Genomic DNA, 8,900 nt, shown 5'->3' on the forward strand with positions numbered 1-8,900 from the left:
ACCTTAATACCCATCACCCATCTAGCCCATCTCCCACCCACCTCCCTCTATCAACCCTTAGTTTGTTTTCTATTGTTGAGTCTCTTGTGGTTTATTTCCCTCTCTCCTCTTCTCCCACCACATTTACATATGTTCATCTGTTTTGTTTCTTAAGTTCTGCATATGAGTGAAATCATGTGGTATTTGTCTTTCTCTGTTCGACTTATCTTATTTAGCACAATACCTTCTAGCGCCATCCACCTTGTTGCAAATGGCAAGATTTTATTCTTTTTGATGACTGAGTAATATTCCAGTATATATATGTATATATATATATATATATATATATATGTATATATATATATATACACACCCCACATCTTCTTTATCCATTCATCAGTCAATATACATTTGGGCTCTCTTTATAATTTGGCTATTGTTGATAATGTTATGAACATAGGGGTGCACATACCCCTTCAAATCTGTATTTTTGTATATTTTGGGTAAATACCTAATAGTGTAATTGCTGGATCATAGGGTAGTTCTATTTTTAGTTTTTTGAGGAACCTCCATACTGTTCTCTAAAGGGGCTACACCGATGTGCATTCCCACCAACAGTGCAAGAGGGTTCCTCTTTCTCCACATCCTTGCCAACGCTTTTTGTTTCTTGTGTTGTTAATTTTAGCCATTCTGACAGGTGTGAGAGGACAATTTTTAAAAATTACCTCAGAAAAATGCAGGCAGCAACAAGAATGTAATAAACAGTTACATGCAATATTTTTTAACTTTTATGACTCAAATCCATTCAGATATTTATTCGACAATTACTGATGAGGTCCCTGCTAAATTCTAGAATGTAAAGTTAGTAAACACACATAGCTTTTGTCTTTATCAGAGTTGCAGTCTAGTATTAACTTTATTCTAATTTTCATTATGATTTTTCTTAATCTTTTGATTGTTTAATAAATTATGTTTATGACTTTTCCCAAATCTATTTTCTTGTAATATTTGTTTTTACTTATTCCAAATATAATTGCATTGAACAAATAGAATATGGTTTGAAGTATACTGACTGAAATTTACTGAAAATCTTTTTATGGTATGATATGTGGTCAGCTTTCATCAATGTTCCACGTATGCTTGAAAAGAATATGTTCTCTGATCATAATGTGTGCAGGGCTTAATTTGTCCCCATTACATAAATTATTAATTGTGTTTGTTCAAATATTCTTTATTCCCATGATTATAATAGTTTGCTTTATCTATTAATTGTGTAGAAGGTGTGTTAAAATTCCCCCCAATTATGGTGCATTTGTCAACTTCCCCTTGCAACTTCGTTAACTTTTTGGCTTTGTATGTTATGAGGCCATGTTAATAGCTACATACAGGTTTATAATTTTTATATCATTCTGACTAATTGAACTAGTCAAACTCTAGGTGACTGCAGCATTGGCTGACAGCAAGACTGAAACCTCCTGTGAGACCCTGAACTCCTGTGAGATGCTGAACTACTCAGGTGAGCAGCTCTCAGATTCCTGACACCAAAACTGAAACTTCCCTCTGAAACCATGAGAAACAACTGTTTGTTGTTTTTGCTATTTTATTTTTTAAAGTTTATTTATTTATTTTGAGAAGGACAGAGACAGCTTGAGTTGGGAGGCAGAGAGGGAGAGAGAGAGAGAATCCCAACCAGGTTCTGTGCTGCGAACGCAGAGCCCAATGTGGGGCTTGAACTCACAAAACTGTGAGATCATGACCTGAGCTGAAACCAAGAGTTGGTTGGTTAACCAACTGAGCCACCCAGGCACCCCTGTTTGTTGTTTTTAAGCAGCTGAATTTTAGGGTAATTTGTTACATGGTTATTGATAACTAACACAATCCAATTTTCTTTATTTTCTCTTTCTGGAACTCGAATTGGACAACTGTTAGCCTTTTTTTTCATTCTATCCTCCACATCTCTTAACATATATTTTCCAACTTTCTGTCTCTCTGTGAAGTAATAAGCATAATTTACTGAAATCCAGCTTCTAGTTTACCAGTTCTTTGGCTTATTCTCATCTGCTATTTAAATAATCTAGTGAGTTTTTAATTGTGGCAATTAGATTTTCACTCTTGGAAGTTATGTTTATTTCCTTTTTCTCACATAGTTTTGCTCCTTTTTTGCAAACATCTTATTCCTCATATTTGGCCAATCATAATTGTTTCAGAATACTGAGGATACTTGGATGAAGATGCCCAAAGTTCCAGAAAAGATCTCGTGTTTCATTTTGACAAGATCCTGGAGTGTTACCAACCTAGAGGCACATTTAATTAAATATATTTGCTTTCATGTTCCAGAGCTTCCAAGAGGTACAAATTAAACCTCCCACCCTGGCTTTCCTGATGGGAAACATAGAATTTCAAAATTCATCAGGGAGATATTTTCTTCACTAAGCAAAGGACTGACACAGGCAGGTTATAAGTGACATTTGCTCACCTTCTAGTGCATGCTGATGAAGAACCACGAGGGCTGTTTCCACCGCCTCTGTATCTTCAAGAAGACTGGGTCAATCCTGTTCATCAGGGCAATTCCTGGAGCTGGTCTCTACAGGTACTCTAGAAGAAATGCCCACTGGGTTTGCTTTTTCTTTCTTTCTTTCTTTCTTTCTTTCTTTCTTTCTTCCTTTCTTTTTTATAGGGCATGCAAGGAATAGCTCTGACTCTTATCAAGAATGACCAAGGACTCTGGCTGAACTGCCTGAGCACATGAAATCCACCATTCTTAAAACATACGCAGATAGTGGCTCATCACAATTTTGTATTTCATTTCACATATATCATTGGAACATAAGTTCAAAAATTACTATTATTGGTATCAGTTTTATTTTCAAGACCTACAGGCTTCAAGCACTTGAGAGAGTAGTCTGTTGGCTGAAAGAAAATGTCTCTTTATAAAGTGGCTTTTGTTTAATGATTCTTAAGCTTTATAAGGCAGACCCAGAGGTACTTACCAAGACCTTAGTGTAGTAAACTGGTGCTTCTTAAACTATTTATGGTGAAGGATATTTTTCTTAACCAATTCTTTTTCGCATTCCTCCATTTTAAGTTTCTGACTTCATTTTCTTCTCTCTCTTGGTTTGTGAGTTAAAGGGGACAGAGTTTATCAGGTATTGACTTAATTTATTGTTTCTCTTGTTTTTCCCCTTCCCAAGTATAGGTATCAAGAGCAATAAATCTCCTCTAAGTACTACATTGGCAGCATCCCTGTAGACTCTCGTAATTTTTTCTGTTGCATCTTAAATGTCTCCCCAACCAAAAGTTTATTTAAGAAGAATTTACTCTCCTGAATGCAATAGGAAAAAGAGCTGAAAAAGAGGTACAACTAGAGGAAGGAAATGGCATACGATAAAATGATCAGTTGTTGATATTATGATGTTACACCCAAGATAATCAAATGAAAATTAGTCAACACTTAGTTAAAGTGAAGAGATGTAAAATAAATATTACCAAAATGATTCCTTTCTTCCTTTGTACTAAGAATTAGAAAACAAAACAGTAGGCAGACCCCATACACGATAACAACTATAAAAATAAATCATCCTAAAATTCGTTTACCAATAAATATGCAGAAAGTATATGAAAACTACAAAATTTACTACGAGTTATAAAAAGACAATGGGGCACCTGGGTGGCTTAGTTGGTTAAGCTTCCTACTTCAGCTCGGGTCATGATCTCACAGCTTGTGAGTTTGAGCCCCACGTTGGGGTCTGTGCTGACAGCTCAGAGCCTGGAGCTTGCTTTGGATTCTGTGTGGAGACACAGACACTCTCTCTGCCCCTTCCCTGCTTGTGCTCTGTTTCTCTCTCAAAAAAATAATAAACATCAAAAAAATAAAAATAAAAAGACAAGAAAATAAGTAGACATATCATGCTCATGCATGAAAAGACTCAATGTTGTAAAGATGTGTATCTTTTCCTGTTAGTTTATATGCTTAGTGTAATGTCAGTCAGAATCTCAATGGAACAGTTTGGAAAATATGCCCAAATGATTCTGAAACTCATCTGGGGAAATAAATGGCAATAATTTGTCCTACTTCTCTTCCTGGTGGGGGTGGAGGTCTGGGCTGGGTGAGGAGTGGAGATGGGAGGAAGGTGAGGTGGTGGTCTAGGTGTAGAGGACCAGCCATCACCGGGGTTGTCTTGAGGCCCACTTGAAAAATGGACAAGGACAACTCCTGGACAAGATTTTGGGCACTTCCCACTGAGAAATGAGTGCATTTTGGTCATTCAACAAATATTCCTTGAACATCAGGCGTGATTCTAGGAACCAGGGATGGAGCAGTGGGCAAAACAAAGTCCCGCCCTTGGGAAAACTTAGGTTTTATTTGGACAAGGGTGACAGTCGACTTGGGTTTCGCTGGATGATTCTTCAGCCTTATAAGGGAGACCTGGAAACACCTACCAAGATCCTAATGGACTAAATTAAAGATTCTTGAACTGTTTGTCTTGAAGAACTGGTTGTTTTTATTTCCAATCCATGGCAGACATACTTTTGGACATATAGAATCTTTTGCTTGGATGATATGGGACTACTAAAGGTTTCTACACACTCTCAATTTTTGTCTTTATCTCACCCAGAGGCCCTTGGGCAACACTGAGTAGCACTGAAATAAAAGACCTCAGAAAATGTCTTGTGGATAGGCTTTCCTAAAGACAAGCCAGTTTCTAATGCAACTTGGCTATGGCAGTCCATTTTCCTTCATTCCATTGGCATTTCCCAGTTGTTCCCCTTCATTCACACAAGAGTACTCAGATTTATAAAAGTTACAGTCCCTCTACCCTTCAAACCTGGTCACCATGGCAGGGGCATGAAAGATGCCAAAGGTGGAAAGTCAGCCTGGGAAATGAATGGGAGTCCAGGCTCTGAACTGGATGGTCTCGGGTTCAAATTTTGGACATTTGCCTGCTAGCTCTGCACCCATGGATATTTTGAATGAGTTATGGAGTCTACTGGGAGAGAATATGGATAATCTTCTAAATGAGAGAAAGGCAAAAACAGGGATGGTCAAAACATATGTTTCTCTCCTTTGTATAAAGAGAAATATTAGGTGTTTTCATTTCTGAAGGTCTGAAAATTAATAAATGGTCTAATTTCCCATCTTAAATTCTAATTCAGTTTTTCCTAATACCCAGGTCCCTCAGGCTCTCAGGCATGCTCAGGGCCTCAGGCAAATTACGTCAGAGGAAATTGCTGTTCACTTCAAGGAAAGTTTCAGATCTTTCTGAGAAACGGCTTTCCTATCTGTTAAGGACACAATAATGATATATGGTGGTGATACCATTGCAATGTATAAATGTATCAAATTAACACACTGTGCACCTTAAACTAACATATGTCAATTATACCTCAATTAAAAAATTATATACACGTTTTAGGGTTGTTGAGAGTATTAGATTAATTAATGTTTGTAGAGCCCCTAACCCAGAGCCAGGAGTATTTCAAGCACTTGATAAACATTAGCTGTTATCTTAGAAACAAGAGTTGAAAAAGTAGTTACTGGTTTGCATGTATGATTTACTTTTACATCTAGAGTTTCTAAATTCAGGATTCCCCTATACACTTCCCAAAAAGTATTTCCTTAATTCCTTTTCCCTTCTGATTCTCATACAAAAAGAAAAGGCGAACCAGTATAGGATTGTTTCTTTGGGGTTTAGTCAACATTTAAGTTTTGAATTAGCCTCTGTGGACCCCACTTTCTCTTTCCCTTATGGCTTGCACTTAGAATTTAGTTACAGATCCTTTTAGGCTTTAAGGAGATAAAGAAGACATGTCCCTGAAAGGCAACCTGGGGCCACTGAGGTGCTTGACAGGAGGAATGCTTTGAGGAGCCAGAGAGCCAGCTTCTGTAAGCAAACAGGGTGCCCTTTCATAGGAGTCTCAGCTCTTTCTGGACCCAAATAAGGTCATTTCAATTTTCCTCTCCAGGCAGAAGCAAGCCCAGTCTGTGGCCATTCATCAGTTCGTTTGGAAATTGTTTTGGACTCTCAGATACAACTATGTCTGAAATCAAGATTAAGGCTTATGAATCTTTGGCGAATAAGATGGAAGCGAGTGCTGAAAATTCCCCGACCTACCTTGAAAGGTTAACCTGGGGAGAGATTGTTTTCTGGGTTAGGTTGATCTTTCCAGGTGTTTTGCGGAAGCCTAGGGAGCCAGTCGGCGAGTGTGAGTCATCTGGCTGCGGTTAGATTAGAAATTCCTACAACATGATATAGGAGTCCAGCAGTTGAGGCAGGGAAAGTGAAGGGAAGCGGACCTCTAGGCTTTTGTCACTACCCCCATCCCTTGGTGGCCCATTTTCCTGCTTAAGTTTTGGGCAGGTGCAGATAGAGGCACCTGTTTTCTGAATCTTTTCTTTCTCCTTTCCTTTTCTGGTCTCTTTCCCCCACCCTCCCCTCCCTTTCCTGACTCTTTAAAGCCAGGGCAAGGACTTATTTCTGTTGAATGTGTCAAAGGTCATAATCAGAAGATTGATTCTGTGTGTGCATAAAAATGGTTAAAAGAGGGAGAAAATGGAAGAGGAGAGACAAAAGAGGGGAGATGGGGAAAAAGACTGGAAAGGAGAAGGGGCCTGCGGGAAGGTGAGGAGGAAAGGGGATGCCGAGCCCGGAGAGCCCAAGGTGAGAAGTCTGTGTTTGTAACTTTGTCAACTTGGGACACACTTTGCCAAATCATGCTTTTCTGTTTGCCCATGCCATAACTAAAGAAAACAAGGCACTTGCACCTGCTGTTTCAGGAAAAGGCAATGGCTGCAATTTACCTCATTTAAATTTTAAGATGTTTAAATGTTAGAAACGTGCCAGAGCACAGTTCTCTATGTTTAAATTTGCTCAGTAGGAAATTGCCAGGGCTCAGGGGTGCCCAGGGGTTCTGTACCGTGCAGCGCCCTGCAGAGAGCCAGGCAGTTTGGGCGAGAACAGCGTTTGCCCATTCCAGGCCTCCGTGGCCTGTCTTCCCTAGGCAGGGTGATACAGACCCTAATTGAAAATGAAAAGGAGCAGCTTAAATGCTGCTTTCTTGACAGAACTCCCTTTCATTTACAGAGGTTGTTTGTTCCCGTTGAACTACTCAGTACCACCCTATCCCTAAGAGCCCAGGAGTCAAAGAACCTGGGCACATAAGTCAAGTTAGTTCTCAAAAGTGAATATAACACTGTAGGTTAACTCCACTGGAATTAAAAAAAAAAAACCCAAAGCGTCCAAGTACTTTGTCTCTCATTATTTTTACTCGGGGGACACCTAGCGGTGGTTTACTGGCTGCGTTCTTCAAAGGCAAATTGAAAGAAACCAGGAAGGATGTAGTGCTGGTGGGGAGGGACCCAGTTGTCTCAAAGCTGGCACCCTGGCAGCCAGGAGTTGCCTTCAGCCTCAAGACAGATCTGCCATGGCCCTGGGTGACTGACGGGCCCTTGCCGGAGTCTGCAGCCAAGTTCCCTCTCCCAACTTCCACGCTTGCCAACTGAAATTCCCCTTGACCTAATTGTCTCACAAGTGGTCCTTAACGAGTTCATTGTTTATTTGACGCCAATGACCTCTTTTTAAGGCTACAGAATGGCCACAATCTGGTCAGTTCATCAACTAATAAACAGTTGTTGATGGTCTGCTAAGTTTAGGCAGGCATTTTGAGGGGGTTACAAAAACGAGATAAAGATCTGCATGAAAGGGATTTTTTTCTCCCCCTCTTAACCTCTGGTGGCAAAGTGTGCCTTCCCAGCTGTGTCTTTAGAGCCAATGACCTAATCTCTCTGACTTGTCTTTCCCTCATTTGTAAAATGGAGGTGAGTGTGCTTAGTTCCTAAGGTGGTTGTGAAGATTACGTAAAAAGTCGAGGCAGCTCACACAGTCCCTAGGATCTGGTTGATACTAAATGATTGTTAAGCCCCTCCCCTCTCTCTTTACCTAATCCCAGTTGATTCCTAGAAGTTAAACACGTCTCCCTGTGAGGGTTCTCGCTTGAAATTCACATCAGGCTCACCCCAGATTTGTCTTATAACTCTGTTCTGTGCAATCAAGGTAAATCAACATGGAGTTAGATCTATAGAGCCAGTTTTCCCATTAGGATACTAGCATCAAACCCGGATGTTTTAATAGTAAATTCCCAGGCAGTTGTGGTTCGGGATCCAGTCTTTGCCAGGAAGGCTAATGATACCTATTTTTTTTTTTTTTTTTTTTTTTTTTGCATACGGCTTAAGTTTAGACAAGATGGTTTCCATGACCTTCACTGCGTTTACTATAAACTTCAAACATTTTAATATGACCTTCTGGGAGCCACATAGCTAGTCTCTACCCACTTCTCCAGCTTCATCTTGCACCACTCTTGGCCCCTGCTTATCGTGTTCCTACTCATTAATTTTTAAAACTCTTCCGCGAACCAATGGAGCTCTTTTTAAATTTTCCTTGTGAAATTAGAGCACGTGTGTTCTTCCTTTTGGACCCCTTGTTCTCCTACTTTTCATCTGGCTAACTCCCTCCTACTCACTCTTAGGGTTCCACACAATCTGGCTTTCCCAGAGCGTTCTTTCCTGACCCTAATTTCCATTTGCTCTTTTCCCTTATTCTCTCTCCTTATACTACTTCTCAACGCCTACCATAATTTCTAGCTATGTGTTTGTGTTTGTATTTGTTTATTGTCTATGTCCCCTAGAAATGTATGCTCGGTGGAAAGAAGAATATGCCTGTTTTGGTGGTTTATTTGCTTCCTGTACCTGGCAAAGTGTCTGGTTCATTCAGGGTGCTCATTATTGAATGACCAAAACCAGTCCTGCTAATAAAAAAAGGTCCTGGATCATTTCCACACACTAACACACCCAACGTTTCCCTTGACCAAGCTTTTGTTTTGTTCAGCAGCCTTCTGGGGAATCCCCTTTGCCTCAGAGATTATTT

The 8,900-nt window shown here is 39.9% G+C and overlaps 1 long non-coding RNA gene across 1 annotated transcript; it reads left to right on the forward strand.

The window, feature by feature from the left end:
• Nucleotides 1-405: 405 nt before the first annotated feature.
• On the forward strand, nt 406-4,451 carry LOC125915655 (uncharacterized). The gene is made up of 3 exons (XR_007455724.1): nt 406-1,495; nt 2,463-2,569; nt 3,176-4,451. It is a non-coding gene; the product is annotated as an uncharacterized LOC125915655 (long non-coding RNA).
• Nucleotides 4,452-8,900: the final 4,449 nt, after the last annotated feature.

The sequence above is a fragment of the Panthera uncia genome, chromosome D4 (assembly GCF_023721935.1).
Source record: "Panthera uncia isolate 11264 chromosome D4, Puncia_PCG_1.0, whole genome shotgun sequence".
Classification (NCBI taxonomy): domain Eukaryota; kingdom Metazoa; phylum Chordata; class Mammalia; order Carnivora; family Felidae; genus Panthera; species Panthera uncia.